Raw genomic sequence first — 15,553 nt, 5'->3', positions numbered from 1 at the left:
GCTCCTGCCCACATTGGTGTCATGTAGCAGAGAATACTACCAGGTCGCATTTCTAGCTGGAACAGTTGTACTTAAAGAACATAAAACAACTCCAAGTTAAAAGGTGAACAAAGAAACATTAAAGATTCTTTGTCAAGTTCTGATGTATTGATTGATGTTCTTTGTCAATCAATTGATTGACAAAGGATACCGCTATACCAAAAAAAGCACGCAAACACGACAACTCTTGATTATTAGTACATGAACTCAAACCCAACAAATTTTTGAATCCTCACAGTTGATTTGGGAGCTTCACAATTGCTCCAGCCATGCATGGCCATATTTCTCAGGAACTCACGCTCAGTAACATTTACGACAGTGATCGACTCGTCCGTCTCCTCACATTCTTCTTCCATCTTGCGGCCTGCCCATGGAGAGAATGTTTAGTGGTGATCTTATGCATGTTAGAGATCTTGGAGCTCATGATGACTGTATGTCAGTATGAAGAAAATATGATGACTATGTATACACATGAGCGGCCGGAGATATGCATCATCCACGGAAGAAGGAAGAAGATTTTGCGGCTCACCTCATGATTTCCAGAAGCTTGATGTCAGTAGCCAATCTTGCAGCCTACGGAATGCAACAATTTCCGGATCACAAATGTACAGATAAGAAGAAAGATCGAGTGAGTGCTTAAAGCGACATCTTCTTTTCTTGGTTATTGATTCCAAGAAGTCAATGCTATCAAGAAAAGTCTCTATCCTTCCTACCTCTACATCGTATGTAGCTTTGCGCCTCACCAGACGATCGTGCTTGCTTTCCATCTTCTGGCACTCCGCCATGCAATCCTTCAACTCCTCAGCGGCTTTGATTGACTTGACCTACGCATTCCAATCAAAACATCATCACACGAAGGAATCCAAGAGAGAAGCTTGGCAAGAGAACCCAGACCCGGTCGCTCTCTACGCGCTTGTTCATCCACTGTTCTTCGTCTTCCACCGCGGAGAGCCTGTTCCGGAGCCGACGGATCGTGTCGTCGTAGTTGCTGAGCTGAAGAAGCAAGGCCGCCTCGTTCCTGGGGGTGCTTTGGTCGTTCCCCATGGATCGCCTCGTTAATTCCTTTAGGTGGACTTGCCTCAGGAAGAAGACTAATAGAAAGAAGAGGGGGAAGGGGGAGGGGAGGGGGGTGGGGGGGGGCGGGTGCCGGGGGTCGGTGGGGCCCGGTGTGGTCGGTTTTAAGTAGTAAGCGTCGGATCCATAGTGTGTTGTTGATTTTGAACCGGATCGGGTTTCGAATTGGTTCCGGGTCATGAGTCTTGGACCCCGATAAACCCGATATCGTACCGGGTCGGATCCAGATTCTTGATTTTGAAATCGGGTCAGGTGTTATATATATATATATATATATATATATATATATATATATATATATATATATATATATATATATATATATATATATACCCTTTGATTCATTTCTTCTTTGCTTCTCCACGCTTCCTCTGTTTCTTGCATCTCTCTCTCTCTCTCTTTGGGGTTAAAACCCTAAGAGGACCCGTTCTATGACCTGCCCGTCCCATCTCTCTTCTCTCTTCTGTTGGTTCTTGGAATGTTCGATGCTGCGCCTCTCCTTATTGATCCCCCATCGGAGTTCTTTGGGGGTTCTTTCTTGGGAGTTCTTGGAACTCCATTGGTGCCGGGAAGGAATCTTGGTCATCAACGAATCCAAGAAACCATGTCATGAGAGAGAGAGAGAGAGAGAGAGAGTAGATTGGCTGAAAGCATGCAGACCCAGAGTTCTCCCACGCGCTTCTTCATCGCCTTGTCCTCGTTGATTACCTGATAGAGCAGACTTCGGAGACGAGAGAGAAGTTTCAGGCAGTCGCGAAGCTGTCGCTGTTGCCCTGCTGTCGTTGGATCCGAGGTGTGGAGAATGGTTTGGATGTTCCCCATGGGATACGCCCTGCTGCCGTTGTTGGTTCCCGCAGCAAAGACGACGAACAGAAACCAGACGATCTGAAGACGCAGCAACTCCGGAATCTGCAGGATCAATCGGCAGCTGCCTTGCAGCGAAAGATCGAAGAAAGAACCAACCAGTAAATCTTCCGTGTGTCTAGATAACCCTCTTTACTTGTTGGCAAAACAAGGATGGATTTGCATAGTTCTTCATTTGGTGTGTTACACTGTTCACAGTGCTTTTTTAGTTGCATAATGATTAACTTATTGACCTTATTGTCAGATCAAAAACGAATATGTTTGTCAACACCAATACCTTCTCTGCTCGTTGCCACTTCGGTGCCGGAAAGGAATCTTGGTGGGTTCGGGACCTCTGAGACCGCATGTATGATCTCCATCCAAGAAAAGATCTCGAAGGGCCCGGCGGAATCTCCCTCATCTCCAGGCCTTCTTGCCATCGGTGACCTGTATGTACTCCACAAGATCCAGCCCATGTGTGCGCTTGGACAGCAAACAAGAGAGAGAAAGGGCAAAAGGTGAGAAAATAGACATGGCAGCTTGTGTGTGTGCGCAGTAAACGCGTGCAGCGTGCGGCGGTGTGAAGAAAGAGGAGAGAGAAATAAAGAGAAAAAGATTAAGTTTCTGAGTTTTCTGCTTGACGATATGTGGTCAAACATTGTCAGTTTCAGCCTAAATTTTAAGTGGAGAATCCTTACAGTAAACTCTACAATCCTAATGGTGTTGATCTACAGTTTACCCTCTCTAAGATATTTTTCTGTGATATCTATTTTGTAAGACTTAAAATTCTTTTTTGAGAAGATTCATCCGATGATATGCTAGAGCCAAGATCTATGTTCTTGATGTTATTCTGATCCTCTAGTTATTCTAGAGAAGACCTACTGTAAACCTGTTATCATTATTATTGATAGTGAAAGTTTGAGGTGGACTACGGTCCCGTGATTTTTTCCATATTGGGTTTTTCACGTTAAAAGATTTGGTCTTATTGTGTGATTGATTATTTGCTCTATTGTTTATGTTGTGCTGGTTGATATTTACATTTGGATACCAAGTTGGCATTTTGATAAGGAACCCATTTTGATACACAAAGAGGGAAAAGAATATTCCGCTTTAATAGGTTTCTTTCCAACAAGTGGTATCAAAGCAACAGGTTGTTTGGTGCTAGTTTTCTTGTGTGATTGAAATGGAGCAGTCAGATGATATGATTAAATTGAACTCATCAAATTATTCCACTTGAAGGCGTCTGATGGAAGATTTGCTTTATTACAAAGATTTGTATAAGCCTATCAAGGTTAAAGATAAACCTTTTACTATGGATGATGAAGAATGAGAAGTTCAACATAGAAAAGTTATTGCCTATATTAGAAGATGGATGGATATAAACTTGCATGAGCATATTTCAGATGAAACCAAAGCTGATGTTGTTTGGCAAAGGTTAGAAAACCTCTTTGCGAAAAAGACAGTGAGAAATAGAATTTCTCTCCTTAGAAGGCTTGTAAATTTGAAGTATAAAGATGGTAGTAACATTGTTGAGCACATAAGCCTATTTCAGAGTCTTGCAAACAAGTTGGTTGCTATGAAAATGAATATAGATGATGAGATGCAGGGATTATTACTTCTCAGCTCTTTACCAGAAAGTTGAGAAACGTATGTGGTGACTATTTGTAACTCCACGCTAGAGGGGACTCTAACTATAGATATGGTTAAAGATAGTTTGCTAAATGAAGATGCTAGAAGGAAAGAACAGGGTGAATCTTCTTTTGAGACATTTGTTACTGAAAAACAAGAAAGACGTGGAAGAAGTCATAGCAGAAATCCACATGGTTATAGAGGAAGATCCAAGTCTAGAAGAGATATCAAATGTTTTCACTGTAACAGGTCAGGTCACATGAAGAAAGAGTGTAGGTTTTGGAAGCGAGAACATAATGAAATGAAGAAAAATGAGAAAGAGACCAATACAATTATTGCTGAAGGTAATATCACTATTGTCTGTGATGAAGGTTGTGTTAGCCTTATAGCTTAGGACAGTAATTGGGTAATTGACTCTGGTGCTTCATTTCATGTCACTTCTCATGGTGATTTCTTTAGATCTTACACTGTTGGTGATTTTGGTAATGTCAGAATGGGAAATAGTGGTACATCTAAGATTGTGGGCATTGAAGATATTTGCTTGGAGACTAGTATTGGGAGCAAATTGATACTCAAAGATGTAAGATATGTTCCAGATATTCGTCTTAACTTGATATCTACAGGTAGACTTGATGATGAGGGCTTTGCACATTATTTTGGTGAAAGTAAATGAAAACTCACTAAAGGTTCTCTAATTGTGGCAAAAGGAAAGAAGATTAACTCTTTTTATGTCATGGAAGCTAAGCTACGTAAAGGAGAGATTAATGCAATTCAAAAAGATGAAAATATAGATCTTTGGCATAAGAGGCTTGAACATATCAACGAGAAGGAATTTCAAACTCTTGCTAGAAAGCAGTTTTTACTAGAGTTGCAAGGTACATCTCTTAAATCTTGTGATCAATTGCTTAGTTGGAAAAACACATAGAATTACATTTCAGGCATATCCATCATCTAGAAGATCAGATGTTATTGATTTAGTTCATATTGATGTTTATACTATGCAAACTAGAACTCTTGGAGGTACTCTTTATTTTGTTACTTTTATTGATGACCATTCAAGAAAAATGTGAGCTTTTGCTTTGAAATCTAAAGACCAGGTACTCGATGTTTTCAAGGAGTTTCATGTTAGTGTTGAAAGCGAAACTAGCAGAAAACTAAAGTGTATTCGATTAGATAATGGTGGCGAGTACAGGGGTCCCTTTGAGAATTATTGCAGGTTCCATGGTATCAGGCTTGAGAAAACAGTTCCTAAAACTCCTCAACAGAACGGTGTGACAGAAAGGATGAAAAAAACCATTGAAGAAAGGATTAGGTGTATGCTTTCCCACGCCAAGTTACCAAAGTCATTTTGGGAGGAGGCTATGAGAACTATAATTGATTTGATAAATCTTTCTCCATCAGTTCCTCTAAAAGATGATGTTCCAGAGAGAGTATGGAGAGGAAAAGATATATCTTATAATCACTTAAGAGTCTTTGGGTGTAAAGTATTTGTTTATATTCCCAAATATGAGAGGTCCAAGTGTATCTTCTTGGGATATGGTCATGAAGAGTTTGGTTACAGATTATGGGATCCAGTGAATAAGAAGATTATTAGAAGCAGAGATGTTGTGTTTTTTGAAGACTAATTGTTTGATGATGGTGATAATATTGAGAAGCCAGAAACCTCTGTTTATATTCCTTGGAGTTTGGGTCCAGTTCCTTCATCTGTAGTTCATGATGATCATGGGGGAGATGAACAAGAAGATTGTGGTTAGAATATTAGTGATGATACACATACAGTTGATGATGCTGAACCAACTGAACAGACACCTCCACCACCAGTTGAGATTCCATTGAGAAGATTCACTAGAGAGCGACAACCCTCTACCAGATATCCTCCACATGAGTATGTTATGCTTACTGACGGGGGAGAGCCAGAAATTTACCAAGAAGCTATTATACATGAGAATAAGAATGAGTGGGTTAAAGCCATGCAAAAAAAGATGAGATCATTACTTGAGAACCACACCTATGACTTGGTAAAATTGCCTAAAGAGAAGAAAACTCTCAAGAATAAGTGGGTTTATAAATTGAAGACTGAAAATAATAGCTCACAACAGAGATACAAGGCACGACTAGTTGTGAAAAGATTCAGTCAGAAGAAAGGTATTGACTTTGAAGAAATATTTTCTCCAATTATGAAAATGTCCTTTATCCGAGTTGTTCTTGGTTTGGCTGCCCGTTTGAATTTAGAAGTTGAGCAACTTGATGTAAAAACAATATTTTTTCATGGTGACTTAGAAGAAGAAATTTACATGGAGCAACCAGAAGGTTTCAAAATCAAGGGAAAAGAAAATATGGTATGTAAGCTTAAGAAAAGCTTATATGGACTCAAACAAGCACATAGACAGTGGTACAAGAAGTTTGATTCCTTTATGATGTGCCAAGGGTATGATAGAACCACATCTGATCATTGTGTGTTTATGAAAAAATTTTCAGATGATGATTTTATTATTTTACTGCTATATGTTGATGATATGTTGATTGTTGGCCATGATGTTGAAAAAATCGGAAAGCTTAAAAGAGAGCTAAGTAAGTCTTTTGCCATGAAAGACTTGGGATCAGTGAAACAAATACTTGGCATGAACATTCTTCGTGATAGGAAGAAAAGGAAGATTTGACTATCTCATGAGACTTACATTGAAAAGGTTATTGAAAGATTCAACATGAGTAAAGCCAAAGTAGTTTGTTCCCCACTTGCAGGTCATTTAAAGCTGAGTTCGAAACAATGTCCTACAAGTGAGAAAGAAAAAGAAGAAATGTCCAAAGTGCCTTACTCATCTGCAGTAAGCAGTTTGATGTATGCTATGGTTTGTATTAGGCCAGATATAGCTCATGCAGTTGGAATTATTAGTCGATTTCTCTCAAATCCTGGAAATGAACATTGGGCAATAGTGAAATGAATATTAAGATATCTAAGAGGTACTTCCAGGTTATGTTTATGTTTTGGTAGTGATGAACCTATGTCAGAAGGTTACATAGATGCAGACATGGCAGGTGATACTGATTCCAGGAAGTCCACTTCGGGATTCTTGATGACATTTGCAGGAGGAGCAGTCTCTTGGCAGTCTAAGTTACAGAAGTGTGTTGCTCTATCAACCACAGAAGCAGAATACATAGTAATTACTGAAGTCTGCAAGGAAGCTTTATGGATGAAAAAGTTTCTACAGGATTTGTGCTTGAAACAGGAAGGATATACTGTTTACTATGACAGTCAGAGCGCCATTCACCTCTCCAAGAATTCAACATACCATTCTAGATCCAAGCATATTGATGTGAGATATCACTGGATTCGTGATGTGCTTGAGTTGAAAGAATTACAGTTGGAAAATGTGCATACCAATGATAATGGTTCAGATATGTTGACAAAGTCTTTGCCTAAGAAGAAGCTTGAAGCATGTAGGCGAAGAGCGGGCTTGGTACAGCCCACCATATGAGCTGGAGGGGGAGAATTGTTGGGTCCAGCCCATATGTGGGCTTGGACAATTGGGCCTATTGAGCCCAAATCACTAATCGAGGGCAGCAAACAAGAGAGAGAAAGGGCAAAAGGTGAGAAAATAGACATGGCAGTGTGTGTGTGCGTGCACAGTAAACGCGTGTAGCGTGCGACGGCATGCAGAGGAGAGAGAAATATTAGGTTTCTGAGTTTTCTGCTTGACGATATGTGGTCAAACGTTATCAGTTTCGGTCTAAATTTTAAGTGGAGAATCCTTGCAGCAAACTCTACAATCCTAACAGTGTTGATCTGCAGTTTACCCTCTCTAAAGTACTTTCCTGCGATATCTACTTTGTGAGACCTAGAATTCTCTTTTGAGGAGATTCATCTGATGATATTCTAGAGCCAAGATCTATGTTCTTGATGTTATTCTGATCTTCTAGTTATTCTAGAGAAGACCTACTGTAAACCTGTTATAATTATTATTGATAGTGGAAGTTTGAGGTGGATTACGGTCCCGTGGTTTTTCTTTTTCACGTTAGAAGATTTGGTCTCATTGTGTAATTGATTATTTGCTCTATTGTTTATGCTGTGCTGTTGATATTTATATTTGGATAACAAGTTGGTATTTTGATAAGGAACCATTTTGATACGGAAAAGAATATTCCGCTTTAAATAGTTTTCTTCCCAACATCTCTTTCGGAAGTATGGCACACTGCGACGGGAATGCAGCGATCCGGATGATTAAAGCCTGGTTTGCCATCTACGCGTGTTCGTTTTTGGTTCTTCTGTTTTCCCCTCTCATGTGAATTCTCGGCTTCCATTCTTGTGGTCTTGACTTGGTTGCAGAAAGAAGCAGAAATGAAGCTCATGGCCTTGAGAGATTTAGATTGGGGCAAAGGAGAACAGGGTCGCATGATCAGTTTGATGCATCGCTGATAAACAACGAAGATTGCCAACACAAAGGTACCAACCAGTATACCTTAGTTCCACATTAAGTTTGGGCAAAGATATGATTGATTTATCATCGAATTGAATATCCCAATTTAGTAAACTTGGACTTAATCGTTTGGGTTCAAATTCGACAAAGTGAACATGTTATCCCAATATTTTGTGACATTAATTATCCTATTACAAAATGTTGCCAACTTTCTTTTTTCTCTTAAAGAAAAATTGTATTCGCCAAGTGTTGAGAACTACATTTACAGCTAGAGATTCAAAATGACCCCATGAAGGCTCCTCGTACCAACTTTTGGAGAGCCAACTGCCTTTTAGAACATTGTGTATACTGCACATGAATCAGTTTCCTACTACTTTCGTTAACACCTTTCTTTTCCTGCTTTGTTATCTAGATTGAACAACTGGAGGATCATATTAAGACCTTGGCAAATGATCAAGAACAGCTAAAACAACCCAGGGCAAGGTATGAGGATAGGAAAAAGAAATGGTTGGCTCATCAAAAAGTGGTTTTTGATCATATTGATGATGCTCGTACTCTTCTTGCAGAAAGCAGAGTTGTGACGGAAGTGAACAATAAAGGATCTGTAAGTTCATCGTAAGTGCTTCCAGTAACTCAAGCGAGAAAAATTCTTGAACTTTATAAATTTCAAAATCTGATTAATTATGAATTTTGATTCAGAGCTACGATCTGTTGGTTAAAATTATTGACACTTGATGATAGGATAGGCGATTTCCATGTGAATCCCTCCTAGCTCAGTTGCTTAGCAGCAGCTATCACCGTGCCTATGTATACAAGTGCAGAATGCTTCTACTATCATGTTCCACAATTTGAACTTTACTAAAACTTTTTTTTTTAATTTTTTTAATTAGTCGTATCAAGTTAGAAGCTTCATTCCTTTATTCTTTGATCGGATGGTTATCATCACCTCTAAGACAGAACTCCGATTTACAGGCTCTTTTCCATAACAGAAGTTGGTCTTATTACTAACAAGCTTATAGTTCCCTCTGAGTTGATGTTTTTTTTTCTTCTTCTGTACAAAGCACTGGGAAGAACTTGGACATGTCAAGAGATAAATTCAATACTGATCCATGATAATTTGATAATGATTCATGCTTTCATTTTCAAGGGTGACTTAAATCAAACAGTTCAATACAAGGTTATCATTGTTGCCAGTGTTTCTGCATTTATTTCATTTATTGTATCGATGGGCATATTGTTACACAGCTTAAAAAGCTTGATATATATAATTGTAGGTTTGGCACTGAGGTTTTCTAAAGACACGATGGATGATACTGAGCAGACCAGTAGGGACCCTGTACCACTACTAGGTTTGAAGCAATTTTCCGCCGATCCTGGTCTCTAAATCTACGATTTAAGTTTTGCCATTGGTTGATTATCCTCTTCCTTCAAAAGTGGCTCATGCTTCCATTGGTCAATTTTTATGCTTAAAACATGAAATTCAAAATGGAACTGGATTTTTTTTGTCCTGGCAATTACTTTTTCGCAATAGCTTATTCCCGTTTGGAAGATTTTCGCAAACTTTTTCTTGATTGGCTCTTAAGTTGTTCTAAGCTTGTTCGATTTGTTGAATGTCTGCCAAACTTGAACTTGTGACCTATGAATTTTGTGCCCATCGACATAAGCTGTTTACTTTTCGTAGCTCTGACTACATATTGTAATATAAATATATTATACACACACACACACACATGTAATACATGTATAATTCCACAATTTGAATCCTAGTGTTTTTCTTCTGCATATGTTATTTAAGAAAGAAACCAGTAATCAAATAGCACCTTTTGGCAATCTCACCGGCTTAGTCTCTTTTGCAACCATCCAAATACAGAATCACCGAAGCCGACGACTCCGCGATGCACTTTTTCTTCATCGTGAACCATCCTGGTAGTACCTCTGTTATCACAACCATTCAAGGCTGCACTACCTCTGTTATCACAAAGTGGTGGAGGTGGAGGGTGAGGTGACGCTGGCCTCCGGTTATTCCAGCTCCATTTCTGTTTCCGAATGCAGTTAATCAGATAGGTGCAACATCATGATAAAGACAAAAAAAAAAAAAAAAAGGCATGTTGGTGTCAGAAATGATCAAAACATAAAGCATCGCCTTGTTTGTTTTGCTTTTGATTAAAATTGAGAACAGATAACCAAACATGGAATAATTTGATGGCACACATAAGAACTACCAAAGGTGTGTATATATTTGTAATTCGGGCTACAAATCCTTAATACTTCAAATCAAATGCTGCTCTCCTCGCAGTCGCGGGGCTGATCCTCCAACGCCGCAGCTGGAGATTTCGTCTGCCATGGTTCATTTCCTGGACCAAGAAATAAAACCCGTGTTCCCCAGCTCGGAACAAGAAATATTGGAAGTCAGGAGGCCCTTTCCCTCCCTGCTGGGGATCAGAAACCTCTGAACCCATAAGAAGCAGCACAGGCAGAGAGAGAGAGAGAGAGAGAGAGAGAGAGAGAGAGAGAGAGAGAGCTGTGAACCCGGACACAGCAACAAGAGAAAGAAGAGAGGGAGAAGAAGAGGAGGACCTTGCTGGCGATAAACAAAGCTTTGAACACAAAAGCAGCAGTAGCAGCGGAAGAAGATAAAGAGGACAGAGAACCAAGAAAGCTCCACTCTGAATCAATCAATCTTATAAGGCAATTACTCATTGACATGAGTCTGAATTACCCACTCACTCATTATATTCCGGTAGTCAATTCCTTGTACATGTTGCAAGCCATGGTGAATACCCCCCCCCCCCACCCTCACTCATTAGATGGCAGTATCACTGTTGAAAGCCATCACAAAGCAAGAATTACTAACTAACAAGCTTCTTCATGGTGCATACAAGAAGCAATCCCTAAACATCAAAGGAACCTAACCCCAAGGATCAAGGGAAATGCCTTGCTTTTTCATGCCCGAATTCGCTTTCCCTATGCGCATGATGAGACTTGAAGTAATTAGCGGAGACACAACATTGAATTGTAAACCAAAATAATCAATCAATTAAGAATGATTTATTTAAAAAAAAAAAAACTTTCGCTCACTTTATCAGCACTGCTGTTGTGTTCGGCCTCTGATCCTTTGCCATCTCTCCTCTTGCTCAACTGTTTCAGCAATCGTCGATTCTCTTCATTGCATTTCTTGACCTTCAACAAAATATGGCATCGATTACTGATGTGATGAGGTAAAGGAGAGTAACAACTCATCTATCTTTGATACCTCTTCTTGAATTTGTCGCACATTGGTCCACAGCGCTTGCCTGCTATCTTTTAAGGATCCAACCTCAGCCCGCAACGCATCGATCTAACGAACGCAGCAATAAGTAATAGGGGAATTGGTACTGATGCATGAATGCCACTTAAAGTTGAAGACAACACTCTGTGTAACCAACAAAAATTTCGAACCAATTTCCACAGTTATTGCGCTGTCGACTGGCATCAATTAAACCCTAATTTCCCTTCCAGTTTCTTGATCTTCCTTTAGTTTAGCCAATTTAAAAGCAATATGACTATCAAGAGACGACATCATCACACAGCATGATCTCGATCAAGAAACAACATGAAGAGAAAAGCGTAAAGGATTCTTAAATCAACACCAAAAGCAAAAAGGATATCACCGCACATCATCGTCGACTTTGTACCAAGTTCTCGGTGACTTCCCATACGTATCAACCCAGAATTTTTTCTCCATCTCCAGATCGTTCCATGCGCTAATGCACTTGTCCAACGCCACGTCGCTCAGTCTCGCCCCGTACTGCGACCACCACAGCGAGGTCAGGAACAGAGCAAAGCAAAAGACAAAAAAAAAAAGAAAAAGGGAAAGGATCTGACACAGGAACGGGAAAAGAACACGAACCCGGCGCTTCTCCAGGCGATCCTCCAACGAGAGAACCTCACGCTCGAGAGACGAGATCTGATCTTGGAGTTCGCGGCAGCGATTCTCGCAGTTGACGAGCTTCTGCAGAGAGTCCTCCTCGAGCTCGTAGTCGCCAGGCGAGCCCTTGTCGGCGTCCGATGGAGGAGCGCGAGACATTGTTCGAGGAAACCAAAGCCCGCCCTAAAGATCGGAGGAAGATAAATGGAACGGAGGGAGCGGAGAGTAGGCGGTGGTCTTATATAGGGGTGCACCACCACATTGCATTAAGATTAACGCACCACGAGGAGCTCGGACGACCGTCCGATATGGAGGGAAATTAAATAATGAGTTTTAATTTGGAAAGAGGTTTAACAAATTAAAGATTTAATGCATTCACAATTAGCTGTCACTCGAGATGGCTTTCACAAGTGGCATGGGAAAGCCGAGTGACACGATCCATCCTCCACTTGGATTGCCAGCGCACACAAGAAGAGAGAGAGAGAGAGAGAGAGAGAGAGAGAGAGAGAGAGAGGCTAAAGTACGAGGGGCGGAATTGAGTATCGTTTGGCGGTGAGCAGTGTTTAATGGTCGCAAGATAAAGAGGCTAGAAAAGGACAAAGGGGAGGATCTTTGTTTGGGACCAAGAAACCTCCAAACCCAGCAGCCCAAGAAACGAGAGAGAGAGAGAGAGAGAGAGAGAGGACTTATATATATATATATATATATATATATATATATCCTTGCGTTAAGATTCGGGTTGATTAAATAAAGATTGATGGATAATTTATGATCTTGTACCAAAAACACATACCTCAGTCAATTATCTCCGACTGCGTCTTTGTGGAAAAAAACATCTTCAATCATCTCACCTCACATGAACTCATCAACTTCTCTCGGCACTTGGATTTCATCGCCGCGTTCTCTTGGATGTGATCGCTCGGCTGCTGATCGATGTCGGACACTTTCGCCTGATCATCGTGCATTCCCATGAGAGCACAAAGCTGAGGAAGATGACCCAAGAAAGAGGTCAGACCTAGTGTTGCTTGATGAGTTCATCCATTGCCTGCACTTGGTCCTCCTTAGTAGTGATCTCGCTTTGGAGGGAGTCGACGACTTCATTGCGCCCACTGATCTCCTACTGTGTTGACGAACTTGAAGAACTTTGTTTGGCAGAACGCCCCATGGATCCTTCATGTAATATATATCTAACCCTAAGCATTCCCAGACTTGTATATAACAAGAAGATAAAAATCCCAAACACAAACAAATATATAAAAGGCAATTTCTGCTTGCAATCAAGAATGCTTTGAAACAAGAAGCAAACAAGAGAGTGAGAAAAGGGCAACTTCCGCTTGTAATCAAGAACGCTTTGAAACCATAAGTAAATAGAGAGAGAGAGAGAGAGAGAGAGAGAGAGAGAGGGATCGCTCTAAATCAAGTTGATGTTGATACGAGGTATAATGCAGAATGCATTTAAAAAAAAATCGATAATAGGAAAGAAACAAATTTATGATAATACTTAAATCAAATCAAAAAATAGTTCACCAACAAATTTAAAATAACAAAGGGATACAAAAAGTTTACCACCCCAAGGATAATAAATACAGATACAAAACTGAAAACAAAAGACTCACCACTCAAGGAAGTATCCAAGAGATATAGAGTTTAAGAGAGAACTTCAAGAGAACTTATGCCAATATCATCAGTTTCTAAACTTTTAACCCTAAAACACCAAAATAAGTACTAGTGTATGAAACAACCCTTCATGCATTGGGAATTATGAGATTAAATATTTTACAACCGGTAACTAACTCGTTTAATATGTTCCTTAGTCATGAAGAAAAGTACTTTAAAAGTACTTTAAAACAGTTTTAACTTTATGTAGGGAATATGAAGTTGTCATATTTGAGTGGGCTGAGTTGAAGACTATGAGACAATATTATGAGTTGAAAAAAATACCATAGCAGTAGCATAGTTCACATAAGTATATTGTAGTAAATTAAGCATTTCTATGTTAATCTCCCTTGGTTGAAAAAGACTTATCCTCAAGTCCTTGTTTGTTTCATCAACATGATTATGATAAAGACTTAAATCAGCTACATTAAATGTTGGGGACATTTCGTAATATACAGGTAGCTCGATCTCATAAGAATTTTTATCAATTCTCTTAAGCACCTTGAATAGACCATTAGCCTTTGGTTTTAATTTTTTAAATTTGCCCGATGGAAACCTCTCATACATTAGATAAATCCAGACCAAATCACCTACATTAAACTCCACATGTTATTTGTGTTTGTTGGCAACTTGCATGTGCCTCTCATTTTGCTTTTCTATGGTTGCTTTAACACTTTCATGTAGCTTCTTTATCTGCTTAATTAACTCTCTCATCAACATCTCCACTAAATTGTTTAGTTGTCGAATGAAGGACTAAGTCCAAAGGACCAATATGATTAGTATAATAAACAACCTCAAAAGGACTCTTACCAATGCTATGATGCATGAAATGATTGTAGGCAAACTTAATTTGTAAAAGAACGAGATCCCGTTGCTTAATGTTCTTTCAAACATAACTTCTAAGTTTCTCAAGTTTCTATTTGTTACCTCAGTTGGCCCATCGGTGGAATACCATTCAATATAACAATCTCCTTAAAATACAAATAAGTAATATGAGATGCATCATTTGATTTATTATATGAAACAAAGTCAAACAATTTTGAAAATATGTCAACAACAACCATGATAGAATCCTTGTTCCTTTGAGTTCTTGACAGTCCTAAAATGAAATCAAGATTCACTTCCTCCCATGGAGTATTTGGTACTAGCAATGAAATGTACAAACCAGAATTTTGACTTCTTATTTTTGCCAAATGACACTCGACATTGCTTTACATGTCTCTCCATATCTCTGAATTATTAGGAACGAGTCGACACGGGGGGGTGAATAAGTGCAGCGGATAAAAGTCGTCGGTTTTAAAAATCTTTCGTACGATAAAAACTCATTTTGTAAAGATGCTTAAATTGAAAGTGTGCGGAAGAGTATAGTAAGTAAGGAAGTTTGCAGTTAAAGTAAATTGATCAAAAGAAATGCAAACTGAGTTTATAATGGTTCGGTCATCGTGACTTACATTCATTCCTGATTCCTCTTTCGTTGAGGCCACCGACATCCACTAAAGGTCTTCTTTCAATAGGCGAAGACCAACCATCTCTTTATAACTCTATTCTCCTTTTGCAGGCTCAGGAGAGAACCTTTACACCCCCACTTACTCCTCCCTAAATAGAATTCTATACACTTAGAGATTGAGAGGAGTTCACACAAGATTACAACAGCGTTTTCTTTCCTTTTCACTCTCAATTCTTATGTATTTTAACCTGGGATGAGAGGGGTATTTATAGGCCTCAAGTTGATTTAAACTTGGAGCATAAAAATGTCTCATCCCCGGTTTTCGGGGTTCTAGCGGTACCACCGCCTATGTTGGGCGGTACCACTGCCTGCTGCACTAACACTGGGTGGTACCACCGCCTGATACCCTGCCACTGGGCGGTACCAACTCCCAGACCGATAGTACCACCACCTGACATAGTCTCGAAGACTGTGCCACGACGATGCTACCTATTGAGTTACTATTTGGGCCTTCCACTTGGCCCAACATAGTCTAAACTTGGG

General features: G+C 39.7%; 2 long non-coding RNA genes across 2 annotated transcripts; one reads left to right on the top strand and one right to left on the bottom strand.

Annotated features, from left to right (window-relative positions):
- The first annotated feature begins 7,816 nt into the window (after nt 1-7,816).
- LOC135645423 (uncharacterized) lies at nt 7,817-9,506 on the top strand. Its single transcript, XR_010498777.1, has 4 exons — nt 7,817-8,026; nt 8,413-8,483; nt 8,567-8,615; nt 9,275-9,506. It is a non-coding gene; the product is annotated as an uncharacterized LOC135645423 (long non-coding RNA).
- A 1,564-nt stretch (nt 9,507-11,070) lies between these two features.
- Nucleotides 11,071-12,024, bottom strand: LOC135645340 (uncharacterized). Its single transcript, XR_010498742.1, has 4 exons — nt 11,890-12,024; nt 11,656-11,787; nt 11,254-11,337; nt 11,071-11,180 (listed from the first exon to the last, which is right to left on the bottom strand). It is a non-coding gene; the product is annotated as an uncharacterized LOC135645340 (long non-coding RNA).
- Between the last annotated feature and the right edge of the window lie 3,529 nt (nt 12,025-15,553).

The sequence above is a fragment of the Musa acuminata genome, chromosome BXJ3-8 (genome assembly GCF_036884655.1).
Source record: "Musa acuminata AAA Group cultivar baxijiao chromosome BXJ3-8, Cavendish_Baxijiao_AAA, whole genome shotgun sequence".
Lineage (NCBI taxonomy): Eukaryota > Viridiplantae > Streptophyta > Magnoliopsida > Zingiberales > Musaceae > Musa > Musa acuminata.
Note: the sequence above shows the minus strand (reverse complement) of the source record. Positions and strands in the feature narration are given on the sequence as shown.